Here is a 23790-nt window from a genome sequence, read left to right on the forward strand (position 1 = left end):
AAAAAAAAAAATTTAAAAAAAAAAAAAAAAAAAGAACAAATCCGTCACCTTATAATTGGTTGGGTTTTTTTTTTTTATTGTCCTTTTAGAGGCAAATGCATTTCCCCCCTTCCTCTCCCTTATTTCTATCTGCCCTTGCCCCATCCATAAGCCTTGGCAACCACTAACTTGTTCTTCATGTCTATGTCTTAGTCACTCTAAGAATGTTACATGAATAAAATCATACGGTGTGTAACATTTGGGGACTGGCTTTTTTTCCCAACTGAACATAATTCTCTGTGAATTGATCCAAGTAGTTGCAACCATCAATTATTTCTTCTTTATTGCTAAATAGTATTTCATGGTATGTACCACAGATGAACCATTCGCTTTTTGAAAGACATCTGGTGTGTTGTCAGTTTGGGGGCTCTTATGAATAAAATCATTGCTATGAACATTTGCGTATACATTCTTGGATGAAGTTAAGTTTTCATTACTCTGGAATAAGTGTCCAGAGATGCAATTAATGGATGGTTTGGTAGTTGCATGTTGGCTTATTAAAAACTTCTCCAACTCTTTTAGGGTGGCTGTACCATTTTATATTCCAATTAACACTGCATTTTATGTTTCGATTAACCATATTGATAGGTATGCAATGACATCTCATTGTGATTTTAACTTGTATTTCCCTAATGGCTAATGATGTTGAACATCTTTTCAAGTGCTTAGTTGTCACCTGTATGTCTTCTGCAATTAAATGACTGTGTCATTTAAAAATTTTTTTAAACATTTTTATTCATTTTTTGAGAGCAGAGAGAGACTATTAGCAGGGGAGGGGCAGAGAGAGAGGGAGACACAGAATCCGAATCAAGCTCTAGGCTCTGAGCTGAGCTATCAGCACAGAGCCCAATGCAGGGCTCAAACCCATGAACCATGAGACCATGACCTGAGCCATGGTCAGACACTTAACCGACTGAGCCCCCCAGGCGTCCCATAAATGTCTGTGTCTTCTGTCCAAACTTATTAGATTATTTTTTCCAAACGTATTTACAAATACAGTAAAACCTTGTATTGTGAGTAACCTATTCTGTGGGTGTTCTGCAAGATGAGCAAACATTTCTAATAAATTTTAGCTTGATAAACAAGCGATTTCTTGCAATATGAGTAGTATGTGGTGCCGAATGTCATATGATCACAATTGAGCCAATGGTTCTTCTCCCTCTCCCTCTCTCTTTTCCTCTCTCTGTCTCTCTCACTGCAGAATTGTGGGTGATCCTTTCCATGCTCAGATGCTCAGTCTCAGACTGTGGTGTTTGGCAGAAATCAATGACTTTTCAGAACATTGGAAGGTGCCCACAACTGGGACTAGTGTATTTTTTGTCACTTCAAAGCACCTAGGGACAGCCCTTTGTTTTTCCATACAAGAATAAGCTTAGGAATGCTATCCTACATTCTACATCAAGCTGCCTGCAGATATAGACCTTTTCCTCTGTTGCCTTATTTCCAGTTACATCAAATACAGTATATGACAAGAGTTTATTAAAACTGTACTGTCGTCAACATCCGTGTGAGTGTATACAATGACGACCATGCAGAAAACGGTTGAAAAGAAAGGCGGTAAGAAGAAGGAGATGATTACAGTGTAGGCTAAAAAGGAAATCAGTGAGAATTATGAAGGAGGTATATGAGTGGCCAAAATTGCAAGATTTTGTAAGAAGTCTACATATTCATCTCATCCGTACCGAGGAGAAGAAAGAGGCAAAAGAACTCTCACTTCAAATGAGATTAGGGAGGTGTGTAAAATGTGGAAACAGGGCAAAATTTTGCAGAAAATCACCAGCCGAATAAAGATGGAGCAGTGCTAGGGATGAATCTGTTTAACAACAATCCGGTGTCACATTTCTGAGAAAACCTCAGAAGCAAATTGCTTTTATTTCTTTAGCTCATTAAGGTAATACTTTAGGTAATTGATTATAGAACTATTTTATTGCTTTATAATCATGCGCAAAGTAGAGATTGGCAAGCGGTGGCCTATGGGCCAAATTCCATCCGATACCCATTTAATAAATGAAATTTTCTTGAAATACTTTTATGCCCTCGTTTTACGTATTACCTACAGCTGCTTTTGAGCTAGAAAGGCAAATCTAAATTTTTGTGACAAAGATTATGTGTCCTGCAAAACTTAAAATGTTTACTATCTGGCTTTTTATACAAAACGATTTGTGGATGATTGATTTAAAGTTAGAAAGTTGCCTCTAAAAAAAAAAAAAAAGAAAGAAAGTTGCCTCTAAAAATTGCTTTTTAATTTTTTTTAATTTTTAGAGTTTATTTATCTATTTTAAGAGAGAGTGCGAGAAGAGGAGGGGCAGAGAGAGAGGACGACTGAGAGAATTACAAGCAGTCTCTGCACCTCCTGCACAAAGCCTGACATGGGGTTTGAATTCACAAACCATGCGATCATAATCCTTAACCAACCGAGCCACTCAGTGGCCTCACCTCTAAAAATTGCTTTAAATTTAAAAATACATACATACATACATATATACATAAAAATTGCCTTAAATCATCCCCCAATTGTAATGAAAAATATTTTTTTGTTATTTTATGACAACCTATTATCTAGAAGAAAGTTTTAAAATTTGCAAATATGGGTTTTTCATGTTGCAGGGAAGATACTGTGACTTGTTTTTGCCCAGCCTATGGGATAGCTTGGTGAATGTGCCATGTGCATTTAAAAATAATGAGTGTTCTGGGATGCCTGGGTTTCTCAGTAGATTGAGTGCCCAACTTCAGCTCAGGTCATGATCTCATCCTCTCAAGAATTCAAGCCCTGCGTAGGGTTCTGTGCCAACAGCTAGAGCCTGGAGCCTGCTTCAGATTCTGTGTCTCCTGCTCTCTCTGCCCCTCCCCCACTCACACTCTCTGTGTGTGTCTCTCTCTCTCAAAAATGAATCAACATTTAAATAAATAAATAATGAGTGTTCTGAAATTGTTAGCTGCATGGTACTATAATGATCAATTAGATCAAGGTGACTGATAGTTTTGTTCTAATCTTCAATGTTTTATTGATGTTTTGACTAGGTTTTCTATCAATTATAGGTAGAGGGAATGTTGACATCATTTTTGAAGATTATTGAATTGTTTATGTTATTAAGCTCCTTCACACTTAAAGTATGGAAACATGTCCTGCACATACCAATTTCAAGGACCAACCTGGATATTTTATGATGTTTATACACAGTTTATGAAAAGCATTTTCTGATTTTCTCTTTTCTGGTACTCTCTCCTCTCTCTCTCTCTCTCTCTCATTGCTATAGTTGCTTTGATTCCTTTCAGGGAAATCATATAAATGAGACTTTCAAAAAATATTTTTAATGTTTTATTTATTTTTGAGAGAGAGATAGAGACAGTGTGAGCAGGGAAGGGTAGGAGAGAGAGGGAGACACAGAATCCAACACAAAACAGGTTCCAGGCTCTGAGCTAGCTGTCAGCACAGAGCCCAATGCAGGACCCGAACCCATGAACCGTGAGATCATGACCTGAGCTGAAGTCCGACGCTTAACCGACTGAGCCACCCAGGCACCCCAGATATGAGCCTTTCAAATCTTCATCTGTAGTCATTTAGTGACATCATACTTTCCCCCTCTGAAATCTATCATCACATTTATACAAAAGCCACACTTCTCACAGGCCTCTCTCAGCCAATGAATGAGTTTAGAGAGATACTGAAAGACGTCTATGCACAGGAGATGTGGAATTTCTCTGATAGACAGCTTTGCCTTGAGAAATTCTGGTCAGCCTTGACTTAGGTTTTTGTTTCTGTTTTTGTTTTTGTTTTGAACTGTACTATAGTCTTCAGCTTTTTCCGGTCAACTTTCCTTCCTTCTTTTCTTTACATGGTAGAATATAATGACTCTAGTATCTTTCCTTGGATCTTTCCATTTTGTTCTTAACTGCATTTTCCTTAACAAACCTATTACATGTCTAATTTTCTCTTAGAATTTGCTTCTCGGAGGAGCCAAACTAACACACTTTCCCTAGATTCTCTAATCAGAAAAATTGTATAATTTCTATTAGGATTATCACCCATACTAGACACTCTGCTTGGTGTTCAGAGACAAAACCATAAGAACATTGAGATGCTCATCTTCATGTTAGTATTTTCTCCAAGTTGTGATTTATGTCCCCAGTATGGCTGCTACTAATTACTACTAATTACTACTAATTAAGGATCTAATAGATCCTTAGGCTTTCTTTTTTTTTTAATTTAGTGCAGTTCATACAATTTAATGAGCCTGTGCATGTGGGGGATGCATTGGGTGATACTAACATAATGGAATCAAAAAAATGTATTCAGTCTAAATATTCAACCTATTACTTCTTAGACAGTGAGATTCCTCTTTAGGATGTTTTGTGTTCATTTACTCTTCATCTTTAGTATCTCTGAACTTACATTCCAAGAAAGACAAAGATGACTTTAGTTACAAGAAACAACTATGTGTCCATTGACTAAAACAAGTAGGAATCAGTGTCTCTGGAAACAAGATAGTCAGAGGTAAAGTATCTATAAAATACAATCATGTGGATGTACATAATAGGTAATTTGACTCAAGATGGCTTAGACATTATCTGGTGGTAGATTCAGAGATGATAATTTCAAGTAGTTCAAGGATCAAGAGCAGTCTATCTATTTTGATATTTTTGTGGATTAGCTGGAATTATTTTCACTAATGGTTAAAAAATGGATGTATCTGTTTCAAGACTCACGTACAAACATAAAGGCAACCAGTGAAGAAGAGGAATATATATTCTATAATATGTGATCTTTTGCTTAATGCTGCTGGGAAAGTGTGAGTGGTCAGTCAGTGAGAGTTTACTAGAACTTATAAGCATTTCTGTTGTCCTATCTGCTTAAATTCTCATAGCCTTCAGGTTATTATCATTACCATATCCTTTAAAAATAACCTTCTTTTCCACATCTTGCTCCTTCCCACTCTTCTTCCTGACTGGAGACACCTCACATTCTAGTTGTTAGCATACTTCCCCCTTGGGTTATTTACACAGGTTCCAGAATCTTTAGTCATTTCAAAGTTCTAGACTAGACTCAATATGTCTGAGAAAGTTTATTTAGATAATCTGCCCAATTCCTCTTTATCAGAGGTTGTCAAATCTGGGATCATTAAATTCAAATTATTCTAGTTGTCCCTCATGTATACTACTTAAAATGGAAAGAATTGTAACTATCCTATAAGGTAGTTGCAATAGTTTAATGAGTTACTACATGTAAATCACTTATAATAGTGCATGGTTGAAAGTTGGCACACAACAAATGTTAGCTTTCACACCTCACTGGTCTTTCATAATCCAATTGCTGGAAAAGAATTGATGTCACCATGACTATTAAGACCCATTGGGATTCATCTTCTCAGTTAAATGTTTGTATTCCTGATCCTGGAAACACCTTGGCCACATGGACGAGAGTGAATGCCTGAATAGACTCTTAATTCTTATCAGAAAAGTAATTGGGAGAAATCATCTTCTGGGTAGAAAAGCATTATGATCTGCAACAACTGTTGAGAAAGATTTGCTAAAAAGAAATCTATGCTACTGATCTTCAGATTCAAGTTCTGGAACTGTATGTCCCTCGCTTACATCTATCTCAGCCTCCTAACAGGAAATTGAAAACCACATCAGGCAACCTGAAAAAAAAATTTTTAAGTGCTATTGTCCAACACCATAGAGGTTTTCTGTGATATAGAATTAAAAGAAGTGGGTGGGGAGTAGCAAGATCAGATAAAAAGGGAACAAAATGATCTGATGCACATCAGTTATAAAAGCTTGAAAGGAAGAGGCTTATCTTGTGATACATCTGATAGAATCCTGGGTTGGAAATCATAAATGGATGCAATTTGAAGATTGACTGCTCATAACATATGAACTTTGGGAAGCAGTTTTATTCCACTCATTTATTTATTCATTCACTTATTTAACAAATATTTAACAGAGAGCTACTTTGTGCCAAACACTGAAATAGGTAATAGAGACACAGAGCTGAAAAAAACAACCATGATATCTGTGCTTTTAAGAAATGTGCAGTCTTGGGGCGCCTGGGTGGCTCAGTTGGTTAAGCGTCCGACTTCGGCTCAGGTCATGATCTCACGGTCCGTGGGTTTGAGCCCTGCATCAGGCTCTGTGCTGACAGCTAGCTCATAGCCTGGAGCCTGCTTCAGATTCTGTGTCTCCCTCTCTCTCTGACCCTCCCCTGCTCGCGTTGTCTCTCTCTGACTCTCAAACATAAATTAAAAAATCAAAAAAAAAAAAAAAGAAAGAAAAGAAAGAAAGAAATGTGCAGTCTAGCAAGTAGGCCAGACCATTAGTAATTTAGTCTTTTTTCTTTTCTCTTGGTCATTCTAGCATTTTCCTAATTACAAAAAAAAACAAACAAAAAAAAAAAACAAAAAAACCCCACAAAACCCCAAAACCAAAATCCAAAATCCAAAAAATGAAAAAAAAGCAATAAAATCTGTGGTATTATTGATTTTCTATATTGCTTTTCTACTCTCTATGTTTCTCTCAAATTTTATTATTCCCTTGCTTCTTCTTGTTTTAGGTTTAGTTTGCTCTTTTATTTCTAGTTTTTTAAGGTAGAAGTCTGGGCTATTGATTGGATTTACTTTTTAAAATTATAGGCATTTTTGCCAGTACATTTTCCTCTAGGAAATTCTTTTACTGCATCTTATAAGGTTTTTTTTTTTTTGACATGTTATACGTTTATTTTTGTACATATCATAGTATTTTCTAATTCATCATGGGATTTCTTCTTTGACCCATTATTATTTAGGAGTGTGCTCTTTAGTTTATATATATTTCTGAATTTTCCAAATTTCTTTCTGTTATTAATTCCTAATTTCATTCCATTATGGTCAGAGAACATACTTTATGTGATTCTAGTCATTTTAAATCATTTAAGGCTTGCCTTAATGTGTTTTGACCTAACATAAGGTCAATATGGAGAATATGTCCCCTTGAAAAGAATTCTTGTCATTAAATGAAATGTTCTATGGATGTTTGTTAAGTCTAACTGGCATATAGTGTTGTTTAAATCTTCAATTGTCTACTTGTTATTCTGTTTAGCTTTATTTATTGCAGAAATTGAGGCAATGAAATCTCCAATTTTTATCGCTGATTTGATGTTTTTATTGAAACATAATTGACATACAGTATTATATTAGCGTCAGGAATATATCATGATTTGATATTTATAAATATTGCAAAATGATCACAACTATATGTCTAGTTAATATTTATCACCACCACACAATTACTACTTTCTTGTGATGAGAAGATTTAAGATTCACTCTCTTAGCAACCTGCAAATATACAGTATAGTACTATTAATTAATCCACTTACATTTAATGTAATAACCGGTTTGTTAGGGTCTAAGTCTGTTATTTTGCTATTTGTTTTCTATATGTCTCAGATCGTATGGTATTGCTCCATTACTATCTTCTTTTGTGTTAAATAAATATTTTCTAGTGTGAAATTTAATTATTTTGATTCACTTTACTGTATATTTTTAAAGTTATTTTCTTAGTGGTTGCCCTGGAGATTAGGAACATTCCAGTTCCAGTTAACAAAACTTATTTTCAACAGTATCCAAAAACTTTGCTCTTACATAGCTCTGTCCTCTCTTCTCCCTTTGTACTATTGCTATCATACAAGTGACATCTCTATGCATTAAACATCTGTACAAATATACAAATTATACATACATACAAACTTATATTATTGTTTTGTACAACTGTCTTTTAAATAAGATAAGAGAAAATTTATCATAATATATAAATAAATATTGTCATAAAGATATATTTATATGCTGCCTTTTATATTTATCTATATATAGTTACCTTTACCAATGGTCTTAATTTTTTCATGTGAATTCAAGTTACTTTCTAGTGGATTTCATTTTAGCCAGAAGGACTATCTTCAGCATTCTTGTATGTCAAGTCTGATAGTAACTAATTCTCTTAGTTTCTATTTATCTTGTAATGTCTTCCTCCTCTCCTTTATTTTTTAAATATATTTTTTATGAATATAGAATTTTTAGTTGATTTCTTTTAGCATTTTGGAATTTGAGTATGTCACTCACTGTTTTTCTGCACTATATGTTTTCTTTTCTTTTTTAAAAAAAATTTAAGGTTATTCATTTTTGAGAGAGAGAGAGAGAGAGAGAGAGAGATTGAGAGATAGCTTGAACCAGGGAGGGGCAGAGAGAGAGGGAGACACAGAATCAAAAGCAGGCTTCCGGCTCTGAGCTGTCAGCACAGAGCCTGATGCAGTGCTAGAACCCACAAAATGTGAGATCATGACCTGAGCTAAAGTCGGACCCTTAACTGACTGAGCCACCCAGGAGCCCCTGGCCTACATGTTTTCTAAGGAGAAACCAGCTAATCATCATTCTCATACATTCTATTATTTCTTTAAATATGTTTGCTTTAGTCCTTTGAAAATATTTAAAACATCCGATCTAAAATATTTGCCCTTAATCTCTGCTTTCACACACTCAAGTTCAGTCAGATGGAAGAATTTAGAATCTTTTCAGGTCTTTCGGCTGTCTTCTCAACCCTGCCAACGTGTATAGCATTCTACATTTCTAGCAATATGTTTGACCTTTTCAAAGTTCCTCTATCCTCCAAATGTCACTCATAACTTTCTGTCAATCTTTCCTTTGCCCCAACTGTTACTGCCACCTCCGGCGGCAACGATGTTCAGCAACTGGGGTCAATGGCTTTTGACATATGTCCCTGGAGAATATCTGTTTGCACTGAGCAAGCTCTGTTTGAAGATTGCACGTCAAATAAAGACAAGCCCTTCAGGCAGGAATTTCCAGAAAAGTGCCAGACAGTTCTGAGAGTTTTCTTTGGAGGACTTCCAAATTCTATTTTCCACAACTACTGTAGTTGCGAGACTGTTGGTTTTCAAGATTACTGTGAAGCTGAGAAGAAAAGGATGGGAAAAAGCAAATCCAAACTCCACCAATATCATTGTTCTTTATGAGATTCATCTAGTTCCTTGAAGACATTCTTTTAGATTTTTGCAACTCTTTGGTTAAAGTCCAGCATCTTGAAAAAGGTGGTATTGACAAATTTGGTTAATGGTCTTGTCAGTTTTGTGAAGGGATTGCTTTCCTAGGTCTTAGTGCCACCCTGCCTGCTGATGTCTAGTCAGACAAATTAAGCAAGTAATTATAACGAAATATGCTCAGTACTTTGATAGGAAAATTTTTTTTAAATCTATAGAAGCATATTTTGGGGAATGTACATTAGTATCAGTGTAGCTTTATGAAAAAATTAACATTAATCTGAGAAGTAAAAAAGTGAGTAGGTTTCCAGGTGAATAAGGCAGGAGGAAAAAGCATTTTGTTATTATTAATTTTTAAGTTTATTTATTTATTTTTGAGAAAAAGGGAGTGCTGGTGGGGAGGAGCAAAGAGAGGGAGGGAGAGAGAATTGCAAGCACGCTCCACACTGTCAGCACAGAGCCCCATGTGGGGCTCAAACCCACAAACCATGAGATCATGACCTGAGCTGAGATTGGACACTTAATTGACTTCAGGAAGCAGGATTAAAGTGGGACTCGAGAGTGAAGCAAGAAACAAAGGACCAAATAAACACTGCTAAATAATCTACAATTATTCTAACCTTGTGGGAACTTTCTAATGTGCTATAAACTGGGGACTAACTGAGATTAGATATTCATTTTTAGAAGTATCACTCTGGCTGATTAATACAGGTGGCTACAGTGAGCTGTTGCCACAGAGAGATGACTGTATTCAAGACAAGTGTGGTGGCAGTAGAGATGAAAGAATCTCATGGAATGAAAGACATGATTGGTAAAAGTAGTCTGATTGGATGAGAGCACTTAAGGAGAGAAGGTACAGAGGGAGTCAGGAGTCATCCTCATGTTTTGATTGACAGGCGAGTATTTCTTAAATAGAGTGGAAAATTAAGATTCAACAAGGTACTTCAATAGACATTTGCATATATGCTTCTAGCCCAACACAGAGGAGTCTGATCAAGATAAGGGCCTATCTTACTAAATTCATATCTTTCAGTACTGACTCTAAACGTACATGGACTAAATGCTTCAATCCAAAGAGATAAGGTATCAGAATGTATAAGAAAACAGGACCCATCTATATGCTGCTTATAAGAGACTCACTTTAGACCTAAAGACACCTGAATATTGAAAGTAAGGGGACAGAGGAACATCTATTATGCTAGTGGTCATCAAAAGAAAATTGGAGTAACCATATGTTATCTCAGACTAGCTAGGTTTTCAAACAAAGACTGTAGCAAGAGATGAAGAAGGGAATTATATCATAATTAAGGCATCTATCCACCAAGAAGTTCTAACAATTATAAATATTTATGCCCCCAAGGTAGAACACACAAATATGTAAATTAGCTAATCACAAACATAAAGAAACTCATTAATAATAATGTCATCATCATACTAGGGGACTTCAACATCCCCCTTGCAGCAAAGGACAGACCATCTAAGCAAAAAATCAACAAAGAAACACTGACTTTGAATGACACACTGAACCAGATGGACTTAACAGATATATTCAGAACATTTCTTCCTAAATCAGCAGACTATGCATTCTTCCCCAGTGCACATAGAATATTCTCCAGAACATTTCACACACTGGTCACAAATCAGCCCTCAACAAGTATAAAAAGGTCGAGATCATACCTTGCATATTTTCAGACCACAAGAGCATGATACTCAAGATTAACCACAAGAAAAAATTTGGAAAGACCAGGACTGCGTGGATATTAAAGAACATCCTACTAAAGAATGAATATTCTTAGTAAACCAAGAAGTTAGAGAGGAAATTTAAAAGTACGTGGAAGCCAATAAAAATGAAAACACCATAGCCCGAAGCCTCTGATGCTGCAAAGGCAGTCAGAAGAGGGAAGTATATAGCAATCCAGGCCTTCCTAAAGAAGGAAGTAAGATCTCAAACACACAACCTAACTTTATACCTAAAAGATCTGGAAAAAGAACAGCAAATAAAGCTCAAAACCAGCAGAAGAAGGCAAATGATAAAGATTAGAGAAGACATCAGTGATACAGAAATCAAAAAACAGTAGAACAGATCAATGAAACCAGGAAATTGTTCTTTGAAATAATTAATAAAATTGACAAACCCCTAGCAAGACTGATCAAAAAGGAAAAGGAAAAGACCCAAATAAAATCACAAATGAAAGAGGAGAGTTCACAACCAACACTACAGAAATACAAACAATAACAATATGAGCAATGATATGCCAATGAATTGGACAATCTGGAAGAAATGTACAAATTCCTAGAAACATACAAAGTATCAAAATTGAAACAGGAAGTAATAGAAAATTTGAACAGATCCATAACCAGTAAGGAAATTGAATCAGTAATCAAACATCTCCCCAGAGGGGCGCCTGGGTGGCTTAGTCGGTTAAGCGTCCGACTTTCGCTTAGGTCATGATCTCGCGGTTCGTGGGTTCGAGCCCAGCGTCGGGCTCTGTGCTGACTGCCAGCTCAGAGCCTGGAGCCTGTTTCAGTCTGTGACTCCCTCTCTCTCTGACCCTCCCCTGCTCACACTCTCTCTCTCTCTCTCTCTCCTAGAAATAAATAAAACATTAAAAAAAATTTTTTAAAAAAATCTCCCCAGAAACAAGAGTCCAGGGCCGGATGGTTTTCCAGGGGAATTCTACCAAACATTTAAAGAAGAGTCAACAGGCAGAAGATATGAACAGACACTTCTTCAAAGAGGACATCCAGATGGCCAACAGACACATGAAACGATGCTCAGCATCCCTCCTCATCAGGGAAATACAAATCAAAACCACACTGAGATACCACCTCACGCCAGTCAGAGTGGCTAAAATGAGCAAATCAGAGAACTCTAGATGCTGGCGAGGATGTGGAGAAACGGGCACCCTACTACACTGTTGGTGGGAATGTAAACTGTAAACTGGTAAAGCCCCTCTGGAAAACAGTGTGGAGGTTCCTCAGGAAACTAACCATAGAACTCCCCTAGGACCCAGGAATAGCACTGCTAGGAATTTACCCAAGGGATACAGAAATGCTGATGCATAGGAGCACATGGACCCCAATGTTCATAGCAGCACTCTCAACAATAGCTAAAACATGGGAAGAACCTAAGTGTCCATCAATGGACGAATGGATCACGAAGATGTGGTTTATCTATACCGTGGAATACTACATGGCAATGAGAAACAATGAAATCTGGCCATGTGTAGTAACATGGATGGACCTTGAGGGTGTTATGCTGAGTGAAATAAGTCAGGCAGAGAAGGACAAATATCATATGTTTGCATGTATAGGAGGATTAGGAGGAACTTAACTGAGGACCATGGTGGAGAAGAAGGGGGGAAATGGTGGGGCAAAGGGAGAGAGGCAAACCATGAGAGACTCTTGAATGCTGACAAAAACTGAGGACTGATGGACGTGGGGGGGAAGGCGGGGATGGGCATGGTGGAGGGCACTTGTGTGGATGAGCACTGGGTGTTATATGGAAACCAATTTGACAATAAACTATTTGTAAAAAAAAAAAAAAGAAAAGAAAAAGGACAGAGACTACATAAGAAAAAAAAGGAAAAGTAAAAAAAAAAATAATAAAAAATAAAATAAAGAAGAGTCAACACTTATTTTTTGAGGCTGTCCTAAAAAGTAGAAATGTGAGGAAATCTTCCAAACTCCTTTTAAGAATCCAGCTTTACCTTGATTCCAAAAACAGACAAAAAGGGGAAACCACTAAACCACTAAAAAGGAGAACAACAGACAGATTTCCCTGATGAACATGGACACAAAATTTCTCAACAAAATACCAGCCAGTTGGATCCAACAATATATTAAAAGAATGATCACCATGATCAAGTGGGGTTTATTTCTGGGATGCAGGACTGGTTCAATATCTGCAAATCAATCAATGTGATACATAACATTAATTTAAAAAAGATAAGAACTGTGTGATCCTCTCAATAGATACAGAAAAAGCATTTGGCAAAATACAGCATTCTTTGTCAATAAATACCCTCAAGAAGGTAGGGAAAGAAGGACCATAACTTAACATCATAAAGGCCATATACAAAAGACCCACTGCTAATATCAGCAATGGTGAAAACCTGAGAGCTTTCCCCCTGAGGTCAGGAACATGCCAGGGATATCCAACTGTTATTCAACATAGTGTTGGAAGTCCTAACCTCAGCAATCAGACAACAAAAAGAAATAGAAGTCATCCAAATTGGCAAGGGGGAAGTCAAGCTTTCACTATTTGCAGGAGACATGATGCTCTACATGGAAAACTCAACAGACCCCTCCAAAACACTTCTAGAACTGTTACATGAATTCAGCAAAGTTGCAGAGTACAAAATCAATGATAAGAAATTGGTTGTATTTCTATACATCAATAATGAAGCAGCAGAAAGAGAAATCAAGGAATCGATCCCATTTACAATTGTATCAAAACCCATAAAGTACGTAAGAATAAATCTAACCAAAGAGGTGAAAAATCTAAACACTGAAAACTATAGAAAGCTTATGAAATAAATTGGAGAAGATGCAAAGGAATGGAAAAACATTCCTTGCTCATGGATTGGAAAAAAAAATGTTGTTAAAATGTTGTTACTACCAAAGTAATCTACATATTCAGTGCAATCTCTATCAGAGTAACACCAGAATTCTTCACAGAGCTAGAACAAACAATCTGAAAATCCTGAATAGCCAAATAATGTTGGAAAATGAAAACCAAAGCTGGAGGCATCACAATTCTGGACTTCAAGACATATTACAAAGCTGTAATCATCAAGACAGTATGGTACTGGCACAAAAACAGACACATAGATCAATGGAACCGAATAGAAAACTCAGAAATGGACCACAAACATATGGCCAACTTATCTTTGACAAAGCAGGAAAAAATATCCACTGGAAAAAAAAACAGTGTCTTCAACAAATGGAGACTGGACAGCAACATGCAGAAGAATGAACCTGAACCACTCTCTTACACCACACATAAAAATAAATTCAAAATGGATGAAAGACCTAAATGTAATACAGTACGCCATCAAAATCCTAGAAGAGAAAACAGGCAACACCCTCTCTGACCTCAGCCGTAGGAAGTTCTTACTGACATGTCACCTGGGGCAATGAAAACAAAAGCAAAAATGAACTACTGGAACCTCATCAAGATAAAATCTTCTGCACAGCAAAGGAAATGATCAGCAAAACTAAAAGGCAACTGACAGATTAAGAGAAGATATTTACAAATGACATATTAATTAAAGGGTTAGTATCAAAAATCTATAAAGAACTTACCACACTTAAAATCCAAAAAACTAATACTCCCGTGAGGAAATGGGCAAAAGACACAGACACTTTTCCAAAGAAGGATTCAACATCACTCATCATCAGGGAAATACAAATCAAAACTGTAATGAGATACCACCTCATACTTGACAGGATAGCTAAAATTAACAACAATCAGCCAACAACAGATGATGTGGAGAAAGAGGAACGCTTTTGCACTGCTGGTGGGAATGCAAATTGGTGTAGCCACTCTAGAAAACTATATGGAGGTTCCTCAAAAAATTAAAAATAGATCTGCCCTACGACCTAGCAATTATACTACTAGGAATTTATCCAAAGGATATAAAAATGCTGACTTAAAGGCGCACAGACTTCCCAATAGCAGCACTATTGACAATAGCCAAAGTATGGAAAGAGCCCAAATGTCTATCAACAGTTGAATGGATAAGGAAGAAGTGGTACATATACACAATGGAATATTACTCAGCAATGAAAAAGAATGAAATCTTCCCATTTGCAACAACATGGATGGAACTACACTGTATTAAGCTAAGCCAAATAAGTCAGTCAGAGAAAGACACATCATATGATTTTACTCATATATAGAATTTAAGAAACAAAACATAAGGGAAAGAAAGCAAAAATAATATAAGAACAGAGAGGGAGACAAATCATAAGAGACTCTTAAATACAGGAAACAAACTGAGAGTTGCTGGTGGGGTGTTTGGGTGGGGGGATGGGCCAAATGGGTGATGGGCATGAAGAAGGACACTTGTTGGGATGAGCACTAAGTATCACATGTAAGTGATGAGTCACTAAATTGTACTCCTGAAATCATTATTACTCTATATATGTTACCTAACTTGGATTTCAATTTAAAAGAAAAGAAAAGGGCCTATCTTCTCGAACTTTTGGTTTAGAAAGTGACTTTTCACCTGCGGTGAGTGCAGTGGTGCATTCCCATTCTGGACCCAAGCACTCATTCTCTCAGCTACCCAGGTGTTGACCCTGAAGGCTCTAGCTGAATCTCTATGGTATGACGTTTAGTCAAAGGGTCCCACCTTCTCAAAGTCATACTCTATCAGGACTGACTGAATCAAATTATCGGTTCATGTAAGACTACAGACACCTGGACCTTCTCCCTTTTACTGGGACAAATTTAAAGGGACTTCCCAGCTCCAGAATTCTCTATGGTGTCTGCTAAAGATTTGTTGGGACTGAATCCCAGTTCAAAGTCTTCCTATGTCCCAACAGAGATTTTGATTTTGAAAAACTTCCGTAATTAACATCTTGCATGCAAACCTCTCTCTGAGAGCCTGTTTCTTGAAGAACATTACCTACAACACAATCTGAAGAGCTATCAGGAACATATCTTATCAAAAATGTAGAGTTCCATCCTTGATCTATTAATGTTTTGAATGACACATGCAATCTTTACTCCTTAGGAGCTAGTACTACAAAGGAATGAGCAAATGTAGCATTTTTCTGCAGCCTCTAACTTGACGACTGCTGCTTTTCCAGCTCCTCCTTGGATGTGACATTTTGGAAGGATGGTTATAATGACTATTTTGGCTCTTCAATAAACATAGAGAAATGAACATTTTGCATGAGACGTATCATGTTTTCAGAAGCCATAACAATGATTCCTACAAAAGAAAAGCAAAAATGGTTCGATTTACTGAGATCTGAGTGGGTAGATTCATAGTTTATCTTGTCACCAGTTTCATTTGCCCATTTTGTTTTTTACAAATAGTTTATTGTCAAATTAGTTTCCACATAACACTCAGTGCTCATCCCCACAAGTGTCCTCCTCCATGCCCCTCCCCCCCTCCCCGCACATCCATCAGTCCACAGTTTTTGTCAGCATTCAAGAGTCTCTCATGATTTGCCTCTCTCCCTTTCCCCCACCATTTCCGCCCTTCTTCTCCCCCTTGTTCCTCCGTCAAGTTCCTCCTAATCCTCCTATACGTGCAAACATATGATATTTGTCCTTCTCTGCCTGACTTATTTCGCTCAGCATAACACCGTCAAGGTCCATCCATGTTACTACACATGGCCAGATTTCATTGTTTCTCATTGCCATGTAGTATTCCATCGTATAGATAAACCACATCTTCTTGATCCATTCATCTGTTGATGGACACTTAGGCTCTTTCCCTGATTTGGCTATTGTTGAGAGTGCTGCTATGAACATTGGGGTACATGTGCTCCTATGCATCAGCATTTCTGTATCCCTTGGGTAAATTCCTAGCAGTGCTATTGCTGGGTCATAGGGGAGTTCTATTGTTAGTTTCCTGAGGAACCTCCACACTGTTTTCCAGAGGGGCTGTACCAGTTTACATTCCCACCAACAGTGTAGGAGGGTGCCCGTTTCTCCACATCCTCGCCAGCATCTAGAGTTCTCTGATTTGCTCATTTTAGCCACTCTGACTGGCGTGAGGTGGTATCTCAGTGTGGTTTTGATTTGTATTTCCCTGATGAGGAGGGATGCTGAGCATCGTTTCATGTGTCTGTTTCATTTGCCCATTTTTAAGTAATCACTAATCAGGGGATGTTATACTCTGGCGTACAATGTCTTATGACTATACTATGTGAGCCAGTGATTTTTACAAAGACATAGGAAGGAGGATGATATGAAGACATAATTTACCAGCATGACTATCATAGCTGAGGCTATTTTCATTGACCAGATGACTGATTTAAATGATAAGGGTGCCGATCACCTAAGTATCCAGAAGTACAACAGAGCATATCCAATATCAATTTAATGAATAAAAAGGAAGTATTTTTATTTGTCCAGACTTTCAACTGCGAAGCACTAGTGTCCTATGTTTCTCAATAAAAACAGAAAATTAAGAACCGTGTGTGAAAAAGATGAATGCCATGATTCCTTCCCTGGATGTCTACAGTCTAATTTTAGATTATAAGCCTCATATATAAATCACTTTACCTATAAAAGCATAATTGTAAAATGCTATAATTACACAATATGGTTAAAGTGAAAGATCTAATAATAAGCCATGCTAAGAGACCGCACCGTAAACTAGCTGTACATAATAAACTTAACAATTTTGGTTTCAATGTTGAAACAATTTTTTCAACTGGCCAGATTTTAGGAAAGCCTACCTTTCGCTTTTCATTAAACATTCAGAATTCATTCGCAGCTAAGTAAGGATGTAACGCCTACACATCTGTTTCCTTTACACGTTTCTTTTGATTTCACCACAAAAGCTACGTAATTTATGGGAAGTCAATTTAACTTCTTTACTTAGAAACAAGAAGTTACAAAATTTCAGGGGTATTTTTTAGGGGTGCTGGAAGTTTGTAACTTTATTTTGTGTTTAAGAAAAATGATTTAATTAAGGTCATAGTGTATAACTTTAAAAAAATGTTTTTAATATTTTACTTATTTCTGAGAGAGAGAGAGAGAGACAGTGTGAGCAGGTGAGGGTCAGAGAGAGAGGGAGATACAGAATCTGAAGCAGGCTCCAGGCTCTGAGCTAGCCGTCAGCACAGAGCCTGACACAGAGCTCGAACCCACAAACCATGAGATCATGACCCCAGCCAAAGTTGGACGCTTAACCGACTGAACCACCCAGGAGCCCCAACTTTTCTTTTTTGAGGGAGACAGAGAGGGTAGAAGTGAGCGAGGGGCATAGAGAGAGAGAGACAGAGACAGAGAGACAGAGAGAGAGAGGAGAGGCTCACCCGAAGCAGGGCTCATGCTCACCCAAGCTCACCCTATGTGGGACTTGAACTCACCAACTGTGAGATCATGACATGACCTGAGCCAAAGTCAGATAGATGCTTAACAGCTGAGTCACCCAGGTGCCCTATAACTCTTATTAGTATAAGAGAACCCTAATACAAAATGTATGCCATACAAGCAAATAACTGAATTAATTTTAAAGAATATAAAGAATGAGAACATTAACAAAGAGTATACAGTAGAACCCCATGTACCTTAAAATTCAGTGAAGCAAAAAATTTCAAGTGGACTGGGATTGTAAAATTATTTTAGGGACAGCAGGATCACCCGTGCATCACGTCAGTAGTGAAATCAGTGTCTCATGTCATAGCTGTGTGACTTGATTAATATCATTTGGCTATTTCTTTGCAACTGAATCCACTTTTCTGTTTATACTATACCCGAATAGCACCTGAATAGATCCATTTAGCTGAGGTATAGTATAAAACCATGTTGAAATGTTTCCTTGTAAAGGCATATACAATTTTAAACAGGCTTTTATAGCATTCTGCCTTATCCTGTTTCTGTCAGGATTACCAATGACCCTCACCTTGCAAAACCAATGACTGAGTCTCTTTTCTTATCTGTTTAATCCAGCAGGTTATGACCTTGTAGATTCTCTTTCTCTGCTTTCCTCCCTTACCCCTCTCCCGCTAGCCTCTCCTTCCCTCCTCCACCCATCTCTCTCTCTCTCTCTCTCTTTCTCTCCCTCATTTTCTCTATTTGGCTTGCATAAAACTTTCCAAGTCACTGAACATCCCTTCTGTTTCCTTTCCAGAACTCTTTCTCTCTCTTTCACCTTCTTTCATACACTATCTACATCAACTTCTTAGATGACCCCATCTAGCCCCTTGGCTTTCATATTATCCATATTCTTATAACCTATATATTTTTAGCCATGATCTCTTTGCTACATTCCATACTTCTCTCAACTGTATAGTCACCCTCACTACTTCAATGTCAAATAGACACCCTGAACTTAAAATGTTCAAAACTGATCTTGAAATTTTGTCTTTCGTACCAAATTATTCTCTAGTTTTTCATATCTCAATGGTATTCTCATCCTGGTAACAGAGCCAAAAAAAATACTGAGTCATTTCTGTCTCTTTTCTTTTTCTTTTTAAAAAAAACTATTTATTTTGAGAGAGATAGAGGGAGTAAGTGAGGGGGAGAGAGAGAGAGGGAGAGAGAGAATACCAAGCAAGCTCTGCACTGCCAGCCCAGAGCCTGATGAGGGGCTTGACCTCAGGAACCTAAAGGATCCTAAAGATCCTCAGGAACCTAAAGATCACGACCTAAGTCTAAATCAGGAGCTGGGTGCTTAACTGACTGAGCCACCCAGGCGCTCTGCTCCTATTTTCTTTTTCTTAAACTCTACATTGAACATATCTATGAGTTTTGGGGGTTCTTCTTTCATACATAGAGAACCCATCTCCCCTGCTGTCTCTGCATTTCAAGCTAACACAAACTCTTGCCTGTCACCGTAATGTTTTAGTTGGGATCTTTCTCTCCTGCCCTTGCAGAATTGCAAAGAGATTCCTTATTTTTATACTTTTTTATGCTCTATTTTTCTTCAAGGCACCTGCTCACCAACTGAATTGCTATCTAGTTGTTTTGTATTTTTAAGAACTTTTGTTGCCACCTCTCCCCATTATATGTAAGCAGCATGGCATTAACAGCTTTGCTATATCCACTGGAACATCGACAGGCACACCATCTGTGTTCAAACATTATTTGTTGAATTAATGACTAAATCAATGTGTGTGTAGAAGAGTAAGCAACAAAGTGAGTCGATTGCAGTGGTCATACTAGGAACACTGTTCATAAAGGACTTCCTTGAATAATTCAGATATTTTCTAGGCATTGCATTTGTACTACAGTAGTGCCCAGGAAAGAAGTGGGCACTTTCAAGGTAGTGTGCAAATACCGGTGCCAAGAAATAAGACACAGAGCCTTATAACTTTGGGGCACCATGAATTCTTTTTTTTGTACCCTGCTTTGAAAGGTACCATGACTTGGCAGCTCTCAAAAACTTCATTTTCAATGGTTCATTTATATACCCAGCTTGAACTTGAGTTTGAGCTGAAAAATGTTCCGCTTTTACCCCCAACCCCCACCCCAGTCAGATGAAATTGGTAGTACCTTAGGAGAGAGTCTAGCCTGAACGATCAAAATATTTCACAGTTTGTATTATATTGATTCCTCTTGTGTCAGTTAACCACCAAACATTTATCATGAGTCAAATTTGCATTTTCAAGACTTTCCATGTCTTGACCAAAGGAGACTAATGGAGAGTTAAGGAGCAGTGGTATGTAGACCGCTGAGCTACAGTGAGGATGAATTCATTGGCCTTTACATGGCTTTTAGGAAGATTCACCGGGCCAAAAGTGTTGTCTTCACATCCTGTCTGACTGTTCAAAAATTTAAAATTCAGCTGAAACCCAGATGGTGATTGTTTCTTAGTTTATGAAAACATCAGTATTATCCTGGTTGCTATTATTATTATTATTTAATTCTGATCATTGAAGACACCATAATATTCTTTCTTTGGGCAGGGGGGAGGCGGAATCTCGGCCATTCTGCTGTACTCTTTTGGATTAATCTTAAAATTATTTTTATGATATCATCAAGGTCATTATTAATCTATTGCTATATTCTATATTTAATACTCAATTTTGTTCTTAACGGACTGCTCTGAAGAATTTGACACAATTGATATTTCCCTTTTCTCCTTCCTTTGGCTGCTAGGGAACTAGTATTAGCAATACTATTAATATCAAAATCACCATCTTCACTACATCCAGCACTTCCCCTGCCTCCAAAACTCAATCTTCCCGTGTGAAATTTGTGTAAAAGTTCTTTGTTTCATATTGACTTTCTTGGGTGCTTTTTAAGAAATTAGTCATATTTGTAACTATAATAAGTGATTTCCTATGTGATCTGATTTGACAGTGGAGGATTTATGTAGATTGGTCTTTTCATAAGCCTCTCTTGAAATTTCACACTCACTGGTGAGATTTCTTTTGTTAATTTTCTCCAATAAGCACTTCCATGTATATAATTAGTCCATTGCCAGGATTATATCTCAATTCACTGGGTTAGACCTAATTTTTATGTAAAACAAACAAGCAAACAAACAGTAGACTAATTCCAGGATATGGAATAAATTCAAACTAGACTTAGATTTGTTTTATTTTTTCACTGCTCCTTTGTTCTCAGTTCAAAACAATATAAAACATTCAAATATGATCTGGACTGGCTGGTTTCAGACCTCTGCTAATAAATTTTCTTTCTTCTTTGGCAAAATTTTCCACCGCACTTTTTAGGCCAGTGGAACTAAATGGTTCAGTTTACAGTTAGTAACTGTTTCAAAAAGCAGGGAGTGGGGAAGTGGGTAGGGCAAGTAATCAGTCTTTGACTCTTATTATATCCTGAGCAAAAGTAATCGGCTCTAATGAGATGAGCTCTAATGCTAACTCCATCATTTAACTTGAGCTGTGTTAAAACTTCACTGTTCCACTTTGTTTTCTTGGTAGAATATGAAACAGGAAGTCAACATCAGTTAGGAAAATGACTTCTCAGAAAATTGTTAAAATTACATATTTTTATTTCATGCAACTTCTGAAATGTTACTTTTTAACAAAGGTTTACACAGATCTTAGCGTGTCTTACTTTGGCAAAATACCTAACACATAACTCATTTATTCTATTTTTTAACCCTTATAGAAAGAAAATTAATTAGTTGTACAGGATTGTCAGAATCTCTAGGCCAGTTGAAAGGTACATGACATAGAGTGTTTGAATCAGGTTAGCACTGAGAGTATTTCAACTTAAACTTTTGTAAGTTATTTTTACTTAGCATTCTGAAAGGGAAATAGCTTTATAAAACAATGAAATTTGTTTATTTGTGGCATATATACTTCTCATGCAATCAATTTGAAAAAAGGAAACTAATTTCATTACTGGTTTCAGAGAAGTTGACTTTAATGGAATTATGAATCAATAGCATAGATGTTTTCTACTTTTAGGTACTATTTTCATAACTTGAAATGCATATTCAGATATTTCATGCAGTATTTAATAATACAGAAAAATCCTAAATTTAAATTGCTTTATTTTATTTTAATAACTTTGATTGTTGGGGAAGTTAGTCCTAAGACTAAATTTCATTTATTTATTTGTTTGTTTGTTTGTTTATTTACTTATTTTTAATGTTTATTTATTTATTTTCAGAGAGACAGAGAGCATGCAGTGGAGGAAAAGAGAGAGATTGAAAGAGAGAATCCCAAGCAGGTTCCAAGCAGGTGAGGAACCCCATGTGGACTTAAACCCACAAACCATGATATACTGATCTGAGCCAAAATTAGGAAGTTTAGAAGCTGAACCCACTGAGCTTCCCAGGTGCCTCCTAAAAACTAAATTTAAATATTTGGGGGGGAGACGCCTGGGTGGCTCAGTCGGTTGAGTGGCTGACTTTGGCTCAGGTCATGATCTCACATCTGTGGGTTCTCGCCCCACATAGGGCTCCGTGCTGACAGCTCAGAGCCTAAAGCCTGCTTTGGATTCTGCGTCTCCCTCTCTCTCTCTGCCCCTTCCCCAGTCATTCACAGTCTCTCTCTGTCTCTCAAAAATAAATAAACATTAAAAAAAATAGCCTTTTAATTTGTGAGTGACAAAGCATGAGCAGATGAGGGGTAGAAAAAGAGGGGGAGACAGAAACTGAAGCAGGCTCCAGGCTCCAGGTTCTGAGCTGTCAGCACAGAGCCTGGGGCGAGCCGAACCTGCCAATCGTGAGACCGTGACCTGAGCCCAAGTCTGATGCCTAACCAACTGAGCCACCCAGGCGCCCTGTAAACACTAAATTTTCAAAGAATGATTGATTATCCAGCATAGCCTGTTGGTGAACGATGTGGTGGTACTGAGAGGAATGACCAACAGATCAGTATAGATAATTATTAAATGTTAAGCAAGCATAAGTTGATCGATTGTTTTTGTATGCCTTAAAAATTAATTGGATGAATTCAAAGAAACCACGAGTCAGTGAGTGAGCACATCACGTGATGATTCTGTGTTCTGAATGATCATCTCTGTGTAAGTGAGATCCGCAACGGGATGGCTAACAGGACGCTGCTATCAGGCTTGCTCTGTGTATTCATTCCAACAAGGTTTCTCACTGGCTGACCTTCAGTTCTGCTTGCTACTTGGTGCCCCCTAGTGGTTGTGTGAGGCTTTAAGCTAGATCTGCTCCTAGGGGATCCTGAGAAAATCTGTGGAGAGTAGGTACAGGCTGTTCTTCCTGCAAACATCTTATCTCCTCCCTGTCTCTCTTCCCTCCCCCCTCCTCCTCTCATGCCGCTCTTCCTGCAGACAGCCTCCTTCCCTCCCACTGAACACCATCACCAAATCCCACCTTCCCATCCAGTCATTAGCCAAACACTAAACTAGACACAAGCTAGTAGGCCAGGGACTGATGGATGTTGGGAATACAAAAATAAAAATCACAGACTCTTTTTTATTTCACGTGTTTTATCAATTTTTATGTCTGAAAAAAGGAGTAGAGATTAGCTAAGTATAAATTCTATTGCTGACCTTTGGCATTTACTTCTTAATAATTAGTTATTATTCTTAAGTTATTGTGCTTTCAAGACATGGGACATTCTAGATATTAAATTGACACTGAGCA

At 37.4% G+C, this 23790-nt stretch overlaps 1 pseudogene; it reads left to right on the forward strand.

Moving 5' to 3' along the window:
• The first annotated feature begins 1559 nt into the window (after nt 1-1559).
• LOC120226252 overlaps nt 1560-23790 on the forward strand; it is a 46846-nt pseudogene continuing 24615 nt past the window's right edge.

Source organism: Hyaena hyaena, unplaced genomic scaffold (assembly GCF_003009895.1).
Source record: "Hyaena hyaena isolate Hyena2069 unplaced genomic scaffold, ASM300989v1 scaffold_1636, whole genome shotgun sequence".
Lineage (NCBI taxonomy): Eukaryota > Metazoa > Chordata > Mammalia > Carnivora > Hyaenidae > Hyaena > Hyaena hyaena.